We start from the raw sequence: 16,063 nt of genomic DNA, 5'->3' as shown, positions 1-16,063 counted from the left end.
CAACTTGACATCTCTGAGCACAGACAAGGAGCTAGGAAGAGATGCACCATAGATGACTATTATATCATATCTCCACCATATGGATACAAGAGATGCAGAGTACAGTTTATGCTAAAATAATGAGGAAGCAATGAATTTTGAGTATTACCCTTGTTTTTAATATAATTTATTTAATTTTAAGTTTATAGAATTAGTTTTTAATAATGGCTGCACTTATAAACCAACCTACACAATTCCTGTAGTAACTTCACTCCTCAGAGTCTGCTCTCCTAGAGGGAATCAAGATTTTCCTATAACAAGATTTTACTGTATTTGGGAATTTTGAATGCTAGAGAGAATGGTACAGTTTTCCATGTAACACATTATCTTTCAAAGGAGGGGATCTTTTAAATGTGTGCCATTTTTTATAAATTCTCCCTGAAATATTTCTTACACAAAACACTTAGGCACTGAGAAGTTAATTTTAAATCCTTTAACAGTCTGATTTGGTTTAGCACCCTGGGTGGCATTATTCACAGGGTGTTCCTTAAAGCTCATGAGTTCTGGCTCCTAGTCTGGAAAAAACAGAGCCCAACAAGTATCTCCTGGCCCCAGAAGGTACTGGGCTGGTACTGAGAGCTGCTGGGAGCTTGCTCACCCACTCCCTAGGTCTTTTCTAGCTCAGTTTGGGTCTTAATGCTATTTATTTTTCTGTCACTGTTGCTACGCTACTTTTAAGTTTCTCTCTCTGGTCTTCACACCTCTCCTTGGTTCCCTGTAGACCGCTTCACCAAAGTTGGTTTGGGTCCCTGCTTCTCATCATCCTCCCCAGTCAATACCAACTGTCTTTGTCACTGATGACTCCTAGATCTACATCAGACTATCTGAATGCTCATCTCTATTTACTCTTTTCATGACAAACAAAGCCTAAAGTACTCTCCCCCAGTTATCAGCAACTGTCCTTCAGATCAGACTGTGTATCTCTATGCCTCTGACAATACAAGCCTATCATGGCTGCTCCTCCAAGAATGCAGGAGATAGACTCTACTGCATCAGCCAGGATTTGGTGGACCTTTATCTTCAGTAGACTATAATAGGAACAAAGGTGGGAGTGAGGTTTCATTTTCCCAAGTGTAAAATAAAGCTGAATCTGCTCTTTCAGATTACATGCTGCCCTTCTCCCCAGACAGTAGCGCTGCTCCATAGGAGCAGTCCTTTCCCTGTCATCATCTCTACCCCGTCCCAAGCAGTAACATACCCAAGACTCATGAAACATCTCCTACGTCTTCCCCACTTCTCCCATTTCTGGTCATCAACCTGTCTTCACTAACGACCAGTGGAAGTGATCTCAAACTGCTAGCCCATGAGCCCTTTTGGTCTCCAGCCCATCTTCCCCAAGTACACCTCACCCAGTACCACTTCCCTATTTAAGAACCTAAAGCTGCCTATCAAAATCTAGGAGACCATTCCTCTTCCTAGGAGATAAACACTTAAGTATTTAGGGGCCAAGGAATGCAATGTCTTTAAATCATACGGAGAGAAAGAAACAAATATGAAAAGCAAATGGTGCAAGGATGAAAACTGGCAGTTCTGGGTAAACAGAGTCCTTTATACTATTCTTGCACTTTTCTGAAATTATCTCAAAATAAAAATGAAAAAAACAAAACACCAGACCCTATACCCCTACAATACCCCTACACCTCTCATCTTTTCATCAATGTTTGTCAACGCACAGCCTCTTCTCACTGAGCGTTCAGTCTGGCACATCAATGGTGGTCATATCTCTATCTAATATCTTGTTTTTGTTCCCCCTCCCTGCACCTAGACTCAGGATTTCCCCTGCTCCTTCCTAACAACCCGCTTCCTTCACTGACTCACTTCTTCCAGGGGTGCTGAGGAAGGAAAAGAACTAACACTCACTGACCATCTGCTACTAGCCAGGCTGGTATCGTACCTGGCACTTAATGCATATTCTTTCATCTAATTCTGCAAACAACTATGCAAGTGAAGCAAGAGCTTGAGCCTGGTCCAAGAACACACAGTGCAGAGCTGGAAGGGACTCCCAGGTGGACCTCTGTCATCCATGGCACAGCCCACACCTCACATTCCCCTTTCCAGACAACTCATCCACAGCCTCTTCATTTGCCCAACATGTACTTACTGCTTGCTTTGTGCTAGGTCCTGTTCTAAACGCCAGGGATACCTCAGAGGACGAAACAGATAAAACCCCTGTGACCTCATGCAGCTTCTGTTTGATAATATAAACTGTATTCAAACACTCCTATAGTACTTAGTCCATGTCAGTTATTAGGCTAAGCACTTAATAAATATTAATTCATTTGATCCTCATAAAAATTCTATGACTTATGTATTACTCTTACAAACGAGGAAACTAGACTAAAAGGATTCCATAATCTACCCAAGTTCACATAAGCAGTAAGTGGTGAAGCTAAGATTTATACCCAGGCGGTCGGGCTCTAGAGCCCAGGCTACCATGTCTCTTAAATAAATCTAAGTAAAACATGCTAGAGGGTGGTAAGTACTAGGGAAAAAAGGAAAAAGTACAGTAAGATAGAATTTAGAATACTGGGGGACACATTAAAATTTCAGACTAGGTGGCACGAGTAGCTTTCATAGAGAAGGTAATGTTGAAGCAAAGGCATGCAGAGGTTACGAAGGCCCACCAGGTACCATTGCAGGGAAGATCCTCTCAGAGAGGCTGAACAGTCTGAGGCAAGGGGTGCCCGGGACATCCAGGAAACAGCAAGGCAGCCAGAATAGCTGGAGCACAGGGAGCAAGGCAAACAGTAACCACTGCCTTTGAAGGAAGAGAATACAGGGCTTACACTGGATTCTCTGTATTTGCTCCGTTTTCACTAAAGGCTCTTTAACTATTTATCTTGACTCCACAGATTAAAACATGTAAAACATTTCATCTCCAAGCACACATGCCAATTTTATACTCAAATTTTACCTCCAGAATACCCCTTTAAATGGCTGATAGCCAACCTCTCTCTACAAACGGCAAAACTGTGACACAAAACCATGAAGTGATCCACTTAAGCTCACTGCCCAGCAGCAATTGAGTCAAGGTTTTCTCATGTGGACTGAGAGATGAGGGAATATGCTGAGGCACCTGGCACCTTGGTCCTCCTTTGTGCCCCACCCCCCACCCCACGGCCGGCACAGGGCCTCACAGACCTAAGACACTGACTCTTGGATTTCAGATGACCTGGATCCCAAGAATGGGCTCTGTGAAGATCAGTGATGACGGAACATGGTGAAAGGTCCCATCACATCCACACTGGCAAAGACCAAGCACTTAGTTAAGCCATATAGAACTTAAGTAAATGGAAATGAGGCGCCCACCTTACACAAAGATAAAAGCCTTCCCTTTATTCCTTTCTCATCAGGTGCAGAATTTCCAGACTCCTTTTCCCATAGTTCCCACAGAGCTCCAAAAGCTATTACGACCTCTAAGGAACTAAAGAGTATGCATCAGACATTCCCCTATTTCTGGTTGCAGTCTATAAAGGTAGCAAAAAGAACATTCTTTTTTGCTCTAAGTCAGAAATGGTAGCTAGTATAGCTGCTCCTCCCATTTTATTTCCAAAATAAATTAATTGAATTCCATTTTATTTTCTAGATCAAGCCCAGAACAAAATCTACCCTAGAAGAATCATTTTACATAGGCTGAGGAGCAACGGAGAAGAAAGCCAAAAGAATGAAGGTGTTTGTAACCATAAGTGAGATCTTGGGTGCTTGTGGCTACTATGCTCCATTTAGGAGATGAGCTTTCTCATGAAGGCATCAGGAAATGGCACGAGCTATATACATAAAGTAAAAGGCAGTGCCTGCCCTCAGACAGCTTAGCAGCTCAAGATAACAAGTGATCCTTCAGCCCTGGGACTACTTCTCCTTTTGCAGAAGCCCACTGACCAGCCCCAGCATGAGTCCTTGGGAACTGCTACTGCTGGGAGTGTGGGTCTCCAAAGAGGCACAGGTAGCTGCTTACGTCTGCCACTGGGAGAGTAAATGACAGATCATTACTTACACATGGCAGACAGTCTATGAGGAACAGTTCTTAGAGGCTGCTAGCTCCAGACATCATAATTAGATTGTATTGATGTTAACTCTCCCAATGTTGGTCGCCATACTGTGGTTACCTTTTCTTTGATAAATTCATGCTGACATATTTAGCAGTAAAAAGAAGCAAGATGTCACCAACATTCAAATGTATCAGGAAAAAAATGGGAGGAGAGTGGAGAGAGAATAAAAAAGCAAATGGGACAGAATGTAAGCAATTAATAAAATCTTATTTAATAGACCTAATAACAGGCACAAGGGACCTGCTCTTGCAACTTTTCTGCAAATGTGAAAGCATATAAAAGTAAAGTTATCCAACAAATGAGCTTTGCCTGTGCCCTGCCGGCAAACAGGTGGGCATGCTCTCCCAGTTACAGCAGGAGCCACCTCCCACCTAAAGCACTCCAGAGGCCAGGGCAGCTAAGGGGGCTGGCACAGTGACACGGGGAGATGACTGGAATAATTCACAGTGCTGACAGAAGTCTGGGAGCACATAAGGCATCTGCTATTTCTGGGGTTTTCTCTAGCATCAAGTCATGCTCTCAGGTTTTTCTCCAGTATCAAATCATATTCTCAGCGCATGGAAATAAGGCCAGTTTTACCAAAAAGGGGCTGGGAACACATGAAACGTGAAGCTTCAGCATCATCTGGGGCTCTTCTCTCGCCATATCTCTTCTTTCTAATCAGTGTCCTCTTTGCAAAATGTCTCTGGCATCAAGTCCCTTCCTCTCTATTTCCACTGCCAACAACCTGTGACAGTTCCTGGGTCACGTCACACCTGAATTCCTACACTGCTCAGGGTGGGCAAACCATGACTTGTGGGCCAAATTTAACCTGCAAACAAAGAGGGCTTTACATTTTTAAATGGGTCAGGGGAAGAAAATCAAAGACTATTTTAAGACATGTGAGAATTATATGAAATTCAAATTTGGAGGGTCATATATAAATGTGGTTAGCATACAGCCATGCCCATTTGTTTACCAATTATCTGTGGCTGCCTTCCTACTACAATAGCAGTTGAATAGCTGCATCAGAGACCACATGGCCCACTGAAGCCTAGACTATTTACTTTCTAGCCCTTTATAGAGAAGTTTGCCAACTCTTCCCACAGGTGGTTTTGCTGGACCTTAATCTTTCCCGCCTCCATCAGATTAATGAACACAAAATACTACCTCTACACTGTTCCTCTGTGTTCCAACACCTCTGATGAACTACCTGTTGCCTATAAATTTCACACTGGGCCATGGCATCCATCAGACCAGGTGAATAAACTTGCTTTTAGCAGGAAAGGCCCACAAAGGCCATGCTTTTGTTCATGCTGCTCTCCGCCTTTTAGAAAACTCTTCTTGCCTTCAGCTGCTAAGCTTACCTTTCAAGACTCTGGGATCATTTCCTGGTTCCTTTCCATCTGCTTCCACAGAACCCTATACTTAGCCTCATCACAGCACTTACCACAGTACACTGAAATCATCTATTTGTGTGTCTGTCTCCTCAGCTACAGCAAGATTCCAGAGGGCAAGGAACACGTCTTACTCATCTCCCAGCACCCAGACAGAACGTGGCACAGCAGTCCACAAACACTGAACCCAACTCCAACCATCAGGCTGGCCTCCTCAATGCCCTGAATGCATCCTGCTCACTCTCAACTCCAAGCTTTGCTCACACCAACACCTAGACAACCCTACCAATGACCTGGGACACAGTGCACAGGCCCAAGTGAGTCAATGTGGACCAGGGTTCAAAGCCCAGGCTCTTCCCACCCATGTACTGTGTGGCCTTGGATACGATACTTGTATCTCTGAGTCCTCACCTATAAAGCAGGGATGATACAGTACCACTTAACTTACAGGGTTGACAATGCATGCACAGCATTTAAACCATCACTTGGTATATAATAAATTCTCAAAAGGTAATACAATGGAGGGCTGAGGATGCCTACCCCCACGCAGTTGAAAATCTGCATATAACTTTTGACTCCCCCAAAACTTAGCTATTAACAGCCTGCTGACCAGAAAGAAGCCTTACTGATAAACAGTTGGTTAACATCTATTTTGTATGTTATCTGCATTATGCACTATATTCTTAGAATAAAGCCAGGGAAAATGTTATGAAGAAAACCATAAGGAAAATACATTTATAGTACCATATTGTACTTACCAAAAAAAGCTGCACATGAGTGAACACATGGCTCAAACCCGTGTTATTCAAGGGTCAACTGTAGTCATTGTCCTTATTGTCTCCTAACACTGAAGTCACCTGTCTGTGCTACTTGGTATTTCATTGCTTTTGTTTGCTTTTTACCCAAACGCTTTCCACATTTATACTGTATTTTCTGAGGCAGACGCATTCATTATGAATATATTTCTACAAACCTGTGCCCTATCCTAATACCCAGTATAGTGTTTCATGTGGAGGAAGGGCCCATTAGATTATAAATTAATGAACAAAGGTTATTTCAGGAAGACTAAATAGTTGCTAATAAGAAAAGAATGCAGAGCCAGGGATGCCTGGGTGGCTCAGCGGTACAGCATCTGCCTTCAGCCCAGGGCGTGATCCCGGAGTCCCAGGATTGAGTCCCATGTCGGGCTCCCTGCTTGGAGCCTGCTTCTCCCTCTGCCTGTGTCTCTACCTCTCTATGTGTGTCTCTCATGAATAAATAAATAAATGAAATTTAAAAAAAGAATGCAGAGCCAGGGATAAGGCCGAGAATAATAACACTACAAGGCTACCACTGGGCACCCAGGTCACTACTGGTACAGTGAGGTGGTCCTAGAGTTAGAAAGGAGTCAGAGTGGTAACATGGTCTCATCTAATTCCCAAAGCTCTGGGAAAGCATCTTCATGCCCAGGACTGCTCCCACCCCTGCTAGAGCACCTGGAAAGGGCACAGCCCAGCAATACACTCTTCTAGCAAGGGCTACCAGTCTATTGGAGCACCTGTACCTCCAAGCAAGCAGTTACTACATGGGGACAAGTGCACCAAGCCCAGCAGATCTGCAGTAGTGATGGGCCTGAAGGCAACCTGCAGGAAAGGGAGGTGGCCCCAGCCTTTCCTGCAACCAAGGTACAGGGCTGGTCCTCAGAGAGGAGCTGTAGAGAGATCCTCTGTCTGCTAAAACACAAACATTCCGGAAACAGCCACAGGAGGTGGGTAAATTTCAGAAATTCTCCATCTTATGTGCATGAAATTAACAAAACTGAATCGAGAAGAAATATTTTGCCAGGAAGTATAAATTTTCTCACCACTCCATGTTCAGGGCTCCCTGGCCAGTTAAGTCACTTAGCACACTAGGTTTTCTGGATTTGTGTCCGCCTTCCCCAGAAATATGGTGACCTCTTATAGGTAGACATGTTTTAATACCTGGCACTTGCTTTATTATTGGGTACTAATAAGTGCATACTAAAACCAAGTCCCAGTGGGTAGCCTAAAACTCTTAGGTTCTGGAATTTCTTTGTTCCCTGGCTCCCTGAGGGTGTTTGAGGCCCATGGGCATTTCTATGCCTCATCTGGCCCACTGAGGTATACAGTAAACCCTGGGGGCTGATGCACATTGCTGTCTCATGAATTTCTTTCCCCTGCCCAATACTGTCTTTTTCTTCCCCATTTTCTCTTCCTTTTGCTCCTTCAACATTTCACCTTCCAACGAGGTGATCATCCAGCCTCTGCAACTTACTGGGTTTATGGACCTTACCTTCTCTGAAACGGTTTTCCTATGGTAAAATAGGAGTGACGGTACCTACCCGAAGACTAGAAATGATATGTGTATATTAAAGCCTTTGGCACAGCATCTGGGTGGTTAACACTCAATAAGTGATAGCTAATTACTACATAACTATACACAGGACTCACTCACCTAAAGATGCTTTTAAAATGCTAAAGGCATGGGCAGCCCCGGTGGCTCATCGGTTTAGCGCCACCTTCAGCCCAGGGTCTGATCCTGGAGAACTGGGATCAAGTCCCGCGTCGGGCTCCCTGCGAGGAGCCTGCTTCTCCCTCTGCCTGTGTCTCTGCCTGCCTCTCTCTCTGGGTGTCTCTCATGAATGAATGAATGAATGAATGAATAAATAAATAAATAAATATTTTAAAATAATAATAAATAAAAATAAAATAAAATGCTAAAGGCAGAAGGCTGATTTTTCCCCCCTTTCTCTGCAAGTCTGGTTTTGAGAAAAAAAAAAACCTGTTTTGGAAACAAACTGACACATGTCCATGTCACTAGTCACAATACTTCTCCTTTTCCTTTTTCACAGGGAAATAGATGATTCTGACCAGTTATGACCAAACCAGGGAAAAGGTTCTGTTCCAAATATAGTTAGGACCGCAGACTATTTTATTTCATTAAGTAAGAAAATGAAATTAAAATCATCCAAAAGGGGCAGCCCGGTTGGCTCAGCGGTTTAGTGCCACCTTCGGCCCAGGGCCTGATCCTAGGGACCCAGAATCAAGTCCCACATCGGGCTCCCTGCATGGAGCCTGCTTCTCCCTCTGCCTGTGTCTCTGCCTCTCTCTCTTTCTCTCTCTGTGTGCCTCTCATGAATAAATAAATAAAATCTTAAAAAAAAAATCATCCAAAAGCCCATGAGCCAGTCAATAGGAAGGTTTGCTCAAGTTCTAGATCTTGGGAATCAGCAACCCACGCCAAGAAAAAGGTAGAGAAGGGAAAGGAAAAGGGTTCCTCATCTTTTCTGGGAGCAGCGCTATAAGTAACACTCTTTCTAGATCCCATGTCTAGCTCCTGGGTCCTTGAAGATTCTTTACAGTGTCCTACATATTCTTTTTTGGAAGCCCACCCAGACCCCTCTAGATGCTTCAGAATTACCTTCTCTGACTGCCTCAGCTTTAAAGGAATACGCTAGTTAACCTAAATGCATCTCTCCCATAGCATTTCAGGCTGATAACTGAAAAGTAAAGAGGGGGTTAAATGTGAAAATGGAGGGGAGGTTGGAAGAGAGGAAAGGTGACCTTCAGGACGGAGAAACTGTTAGGTACAAGTCTACCCAAGTCAGCTGCCCATAACTGGTCCGTGAGAGCACCAATCTGGAACCAAATGCCTATGTCTGAAGTCTGCCTCCTTCACTTTCTGAGACGCTCAGAAGTCACTGCTCCCTGTGCCTTGGCTTCCTCATGTAAAAATAGGGCTCATACCAACACCTATCTTCTACGGCTGTCATGAGGACTGAATGAATTTGTCCATGCAGAGCCTGGTACAACACAGTGAATTGACTCTAAGCGTCTCTGCTGCTACCACTGCTCATGTCATTATTTGTCATGATGCTACTTTTCCCCGCTTTTCCTTTTCCACTCACAAACCCAACAATTCTCAATCATAAGGCGGCTTTGGTGGTGGAGGTGGGTGATGTGGGGGTTAGAGAGGGAAGAGTGCAGTTGGATCTTCACATGTCAGCGTTTTGCAGGCTGGGAGCAGTCTGTGCTGAAGATTTGTTGTCAGAGGGGCTAGGGAGCTAGGAGTAAGTACCACCTCCTCTTCATCTTCTCTTTGGGTTACTCTGCTCCTCCTCTCTTCCCAAACTCCAACAATGACATAGGGAAGACCTCCCCGGACTCAAGCTTCGGCCATACTTTACTTAAATCAATAAGAGAAAAGCAGCATGGCAAAAGACCAAACAATGTTTGGGACCAAACAAAGTTTCACTTTGCCTTAAGGAAGTCAATAAAAGCTACCAGCTAAGCAAGTTGCTAACCAGAGTTAACCAAACCAGAGCCTTCATTGGATATACAATTAAATAGACCTCAGTAGACCTGTCTAATGCAGAAAGACTCCTTTCCTGGCTTCCATTCACACACCAAGATATGCTCGCTTCTCCCATCTTATGACAGATGCTGAGCAGGCCCTGCAAGAGGGGTGCAGGGAGACCCAGTTGTTCTTAGACAGAACTTAATACTTAGCAGAAGCTCCTGCCCTTCTTTCACCTTTCAGCAAGGTACTACCCAACGTCCTACTTCTCTTCCTTTATGTCATCTGATGGTCACCACTTTCCTTTTCTTGTAAATTGTGGCAGTTTTCTCTCCTCTGTGAAATTCTGACTCCACAATGAGAAGAAGTCAATGAATTCCAGGGTGTGGGGTGACAGTTTCCCTCTCCTCCCTCCCTAGTTTCTTGATGACTATAAACCTTCACACCTAAAGATAACTAAAGCCCATACCATGAAAACAGCAAGTCAGATACAGCTGAGCCCACAGGGGCAGGGATATTCTATCCACTGGTATATCCCAAGCATCTCAGGGCCTGACACCCTCCACCATTCCACCCAATTCTACAGGATAGGAACTAAATCCTGAAAAGTGGAACCAAAGGTAGGGGAGGGGAGGGTGGAGAGAAGGGGCAGTCCACAAAGAGTTTAGGTAATTGTTCCAAACAATGTCCCTACCATTCCCATAACTTACCGCATTATTTGTGGAAGCAAAAGACTGAAAAGGAATCAGATTTTCAACTTTGCCATTTAAAGTAGAAACTGAGAGCCTTACTTACTACACAGATTTCAGCCCGGAGCTGCTGTGCCTCCAGGTTTACAATTTCAACTCACAGCTTAAGTTAAAAAGCCTGGAGACTAAAGATATCCCCTGGGTTAGAATATCACACATTTCCTATCCACAAACCACCTTGATTCTCTCTGCTATTCTCACTTTCTGGTCTTATTAAAATACTCATACTCTCCAAATATAGATGCTTTTCCGGGTCTCATTATTTTTCTAAAGTAATGACCCTCCACCTGGCTAGAAGAATGCTTTTGGCATGAGAGAAAGTCCAGGGTGTGAAAACTTTACCTCGATGAAAAATAAAGCCCCAGCACAATCACAGCTTATCAGGCCCCAGGGAGGCACAGCAGCAACAGTCAGGGACTGACATCCGCTCTTTAGTCACCACCAAAGCTTGGGAGTCAAAAGCACACACTTCGAAATCTGACAGCATAGGTCTGAGTGCCTGCCCTGATTTCAGTCACCCCTTCTTCCACCTAGGGTCTCACCAAACCCTAGTTCATTATCTGTAAAACCGGATAGGAACCAGGTCCAAGTTCCTAAAGATTCTTTGCAAGAAGAAGATTCAAACCATGTTTTTCCTATAATTCTGGAATTAACTTAAGTGGTTTAATATACCAACAAAAAAGCTTAAAAATATATTTTTTAATTTTTTAAAAAAGATTTTACTTATTTATTCATGGAAGACACACGGGGCGGGGGGGGGGGGGGGGGGGGGGGGGAGGGGAGCAAAGAGACACAGGCAGAGGGAGAAGCAGGCTCCATGCAGGGAGCCGGACGTGGGACTTCATCCCGGGTCCCCAGGATCACATCCTGGGCCAAAGGCAGCGCTAAACCACTGAGCCACCCAGGCTGCCCGCTTAAAAATATTTAAAACATGGAGCACAAGAATTCACTGTAGGGCTAAAACAACTTGAGCTAAATGTCTGACCTGAGAGCACATTTGACAATCAAATACAGAATTTATAATATCCTCTTAAAGACTCTTTACAGATATGCTCACAGGAGCAAGCAACCACAATAATGAACGGGCATCTGTGTGGCCAGGTAATGAGAGGGCAAAGCATTCTGGCTGGCAGCAACTCTAAGATATCTTTCTCAGTATAAAACCCAACTCGTTCTCACCCTTGGGGTACAAGCCATCATTCTAAATGACTGTCTACACAGCAAACTCAGGTGGGAGCAAATACACACTGATGTTGTCTTGTTTAAATGCCACAGTCTCCATTTACAACCCACTAGGAAAAAAAACAAAAGCAATGAGCCTTATTTTGAAAAGACACTTCTCACAACTGACCTCTGCACTAATGCACTTCAGGTAACCTTAACTAACGTCCGTGTCAAACACCAACATTAAAGGAACCTATCTGTGATCTGCATTCTTGGATAAGCTTTCCCTGAATTAAGCCTCTCCAGAAAACCAGCCGAGATACAGGGCTAACCCATGCCCCTGAAGGGATGAAGCGGGGGCCTCCTCATGATTCGTTTACCACCCATGCCAGAACCTGCAAAACTCAAGCTATCGCTACCTTTGGCTCTCTAACACAAGGCGAGGCTCTGCTGCGTGTACCGGGCTCCTCGAGGTGGTTTTTAAACTAGGAATTTACAGCGTACCACACAGGCCTCCTGTCACCTTGCAAGTGAGGCCAGGGGGGTGGCTCACAGATGAAGTGACGTAAGTGGCTGCCATCATCTCCCCCACCCACCACCGCTCTAAGAAAACAGAAGGAAAAGCACTTCATGGACCTCGGGGGGCCGCCTGCCCAGAGCGACCCACACCCACACTCAGCCCCTGCCGGAATCCAGGTCAAGGTCCCCCAGGGTCGGTCCCCGGCTCGAGGGCAAGGCCGACCGCGCACAGGCTGGGCTGGCGGCAGGGCAGGGCGACCGGGCCCAAAGCTCAGGGGCCGCGCAGCAGAAGAGATGTGCGCCCCCGCCCCAGGCTGCCCCGGACACCGCTCGCCGCTCTCCGGGCCTCCCCCTCCGCGCTCCGCCGGCGGCCCCGGGGCCACCGCCAGGGCCAGCCTCCCCGGGGGCCCCGGGCCCGCGCGGCCGCCCCGGACGGAACACCCGACTCCTGGAGGTCGCGCGCAGGGGCCGGGGGGCGCGGAGGGCAGGGGCCGGGATCACCCGCAGAGTCGGGGCGGCGGGCGGCACGGACAGCGGCCGGGGAGGCGCGGGGAGGGGCTTCCTCGTCCGCCCCGCCAGGTAAAGGGCTCCAGCCGGCCGCCAGGAGGAGGCGCCGAGCGCCCGCCGCCGCGGGTCCCGGGCCCTCGGGGCTGCTCGTGGGGAGCTCTGCAGCCGCAGGTCGGGTCGCGGCGGTCGCGGGCGGGAGAGCCGCCCTCCGGGGCCCCGGAAACCCTGCCCCCAGGGCGCGGGAGGGATGCGGCCCCCACGGAACGGGTGGAGCGGGCGTGGGTCTCGAAGCGCGACGCTTACCTCCGCCTCATGCCGGTGTGTGCGCAGCCGGGCCGCACTCCGGGTCCGCCGCGCCGAGCCCCGCCGAGCCCCGAGCCCCGAGCCCCGAGCCGCGAGCCCCGAGCCCCGAGCCCCGAGCCCCGAGCCCCGAGCCCCGAGCCCCGCAGCGCGCCGCAGGTCCGCGCGAGCAACAGCAGCTGAGCAGCCGCGCGGCCGCCGGGGGCTGGGCGGGCACATGGGAGGGCGGGGGCGGCGGGGCTCGGCCCGACCACAGGACCCCGGGCGCGGGGGCGGCATCCCGAGGGGCGCCTCTGGACCCGGCGCGCGGTGCCCGGCCTCAGGGGCGCCGTCGGGACCTGCAGGCGTGGACAGTGCCAGAATCTCGAGGTTACGTGCAGAAGGTGCGGGAACGGGCTGCGGCCACTGCCTCCCTCCGCTCCACCCCCCTGCAAGTCTCTGTGGTACGGTCCTCGGAGCCGCGTCCAGGCGACAGCGAGGAGCTGATTGGCTGGGAATCTTGGAAGGGCGTAGGGACCCACACAAAATGGCCAATGAGAAATCACGGTTGTCCTACCCACCCTGCCAGCTGGGGAGGAGAGAGGGTGCGATTAAAGGGAACTTGTGTGTTGCCCTCAGCAGCCGCCACAAAACAAAACCAGGATTTTCTTCCTGATCTTATCTAGACGGGGAAACAAAGAGATTTAGGGGCTCCTCAGATGTTTGGGTTAGAGAGCTAAAAGAAAATACGGGGAGAAGTGAACCAGATACATCCCTGGGCCTCAGGTGCGTCGTCTAACCCAATGACAATACTGGACTAGAGTGGGGTCCTCTGAGGGTCCTTTTCATATTTTGTGATTCTACAATCCTTTGCATGGTATTAGCAATACTTATATATTTTCTTCAATTTTCGGCATGCTCTCCCATGTTTCAACTTTGGTTGAAAGTAAGGTAGACTTGTCAGAAATGATACCAAATCCTTTATACAGTGTAAACCCTACCTTTTGTAAAGACAAATTCAATATTCTTTGTCCCTCCTCTCTTAAAGCAAAGCATTCTCCTTATGTGTGTAGAGTACCCGACTCCCCCTCAGAATACCTCGTAATTTCTAATCTTCTGAGAGTCATCCTTTCTTCTCTCTTCCTCCACAGCATCAAAGCTTCAATTCATAATTAATACACCTGTTGAACTGTCCAGATCCCCACCTTTAGCAACAAAGCTCGCTGGTCAGTCCTCATTAGAGTCCTTGAAGTGCTATCCGAAGTGTCCGCTATACCATTTAACTGTTCATGGCCAATTTTAGTCACACTACATGTCAGATTCAAGACTTTAAAAACATTCCTCGGGAGTCTAGTCGGCTCTGTTTTATTTTTATATATATATATATTTTTTTAATTTTTATTTATTTACGATAGTCACAGAGAGAGAAAGAGACAGAGAGAGACACAGGCAGAGGGAGAAGCAGGCTCCATGCACCGGGAGCCCGATGTGGGATTCGATCCCGGGTCTCCAGGATCGCGCCCCGGGGCCAAAAGCAGGCGCCCAACCCCTGCGCCACCCAGGGATCCCCACAGTTGGCTCTGTTTTAAAGCTTTATTCTGGCAGCTTGGCCACCAAACTTCAGACCAACTTCACCTTTATTTTTCAGAACTTTCCAACTTTGCATCATCTGCTCACCCTACATCCATTTAATCTTCTTCCAAATTACATGAGGCGTTTGGGATACTTTATTAATAGTTCCACTCTCCCCCACACACCACCGCCTCTAACTGATCTTCCAACTATTATTCAGTGAGTTCTAGAAAGTCCAGTTTCTCCATGAAGTCTTCCCAGGTTGATTAACAGAAGCTGCTAACTTATAGAGCTCCCATTTCTACTCTGTGCCACCATAACCCTGAGTTTCTGACCCAAAATGCGATTTTTATTGATATGGTTACCTCTCTTATTCATTTTCAGCCGCAGCTGCTGCTTACATTCATTAAATGTTACTATGTGCTAGTACTGTTGGGAAGTGCTTTGCATGTATCATTTCATTTCATCATCACATGAACTCTGTGAAGTACTATTATTATTCCTGTTTTATGGAGAGAAAGAAAGTGAGTCTTAGAGAAGCTGAGTTGCCGAAGCACACACATCGAGGTCTAACTGTAGTTTCTATCTTCACAACCCCAAAGTGCAAATACTATCTCCTGTTTGTGAAGAACCTATGCTACGGCATTCCATACAAAAGATAATGTCATACGCTTACGTCATTTTTTACACGTCTTTACCTACAATATCATTTCAACCTCAATCATGTCAGGAAGGTTAGGAGAAGTTTGTCCGCAAGTGAGCAAGAAAACCACAGCTAGAAAGGCTGACCAATTTAGCTATGGTAGCAGGGCTGGTAAATAATGAAGTCTGGTTGGGATCCCTGGGTGGTGCAGCGGTTTGGCGCCTGCCTTTGGCCCAGGGCGCGATCCTGGAGACCTGAGATCGAATCCCACATCGGGCTCCCGATGCATGGAGCCTGCTTCTCCCTCTGCCTCTCTCTCTCTCTCTGTATGACTATCATAAATAAATAAAAATTAAAAAAAAAATAATGGCCCTAGACAAGGCAGGCTTGTGTTACTGCTCTGACCTCATCACCTCCTAGTACTTTAAAAAAAAAAAAATGAAGTCTGGTTATCCAAGTTGTCTATTTTTCCCACCGAAATCCCCAATCCCCGAGTGAATACAATCTTTTCACATATAACCAGTAGAGAACAATTATAAGCAAGACAGGAACAAGTAACAGCAAAACCCACACCGTGCAATCCAGGGAGAATGGTAGCAGTGTTTGCAGGGCAGAAAACAAGTCCAGGAGGGCTTCTATAGAGTGAGAAGCACTATGTGTTTCTTCTCCTGGCTTGTTTATATTCTGTCTCTGAGATTATGCCTTTGACACACCTGGCAAATTCAATAGCAAAGGGCAACAAAAGCCTCCCCCTCCCCCACTGCCTAGAGTACCTGGAGACAGAATCCCATGAGGAAGGGATTTCTATGTGCCAGGCTGCTCACAGATTCAGGGAAGTTTCCAAGTTGCTCCTTAGTAAAGTATCTTGCT

The 16,063-nt window shown here is 46.8% G+C and overlaps 1 protein-coding gene across 24 annotated transcripts in view; it reads right to left on the bottom strand.

Moving 5' to 3' along the window:
- MICAL3 (microtubule associated monooxygenase, calponin and LIM domain containing 3) overlaps nt 1-13,103 on the bottom strand; it is a 195,957-nt gene extending 182,854 nt beyond the window's left edge. For all 24 annotated transcript variants that reach the window (XR_005379691.1, XM_038576206.1, XM_038576209.1 and 21 more), the window contains exon 1: nt 13,003-13,103. The gene's annotated coding sequence lies outside the window, so the exon portion shown is untranslated. The remainder of the gene's footprint in view (nt 1-13,002) is intronic.
- Between the last annotated feature and the right edge of the window lie 2,960 nt (nt 13,104-16,063).

Source organism: Canis lupus, chromosome 27 (assembly GCF_011100685.1).
Source record: "Canis lupus familiaris isolate Mischka breed German Shepherd chromosome 27, alternate assembly UU_Cfam_GSD_1.0, whole genome shotgun sequence".
In the NCBI taxonomy this organism is placed as follows: Eukaryota; Metazoa; Chordata; class Mammalia; order Carnivora; family Canidae; genus Canis; species Canis lupus.
Note: the sequence above shows the minus strand (reverse complement) of the source record. Positions and strands in the feature narration are given on the sequence as shown.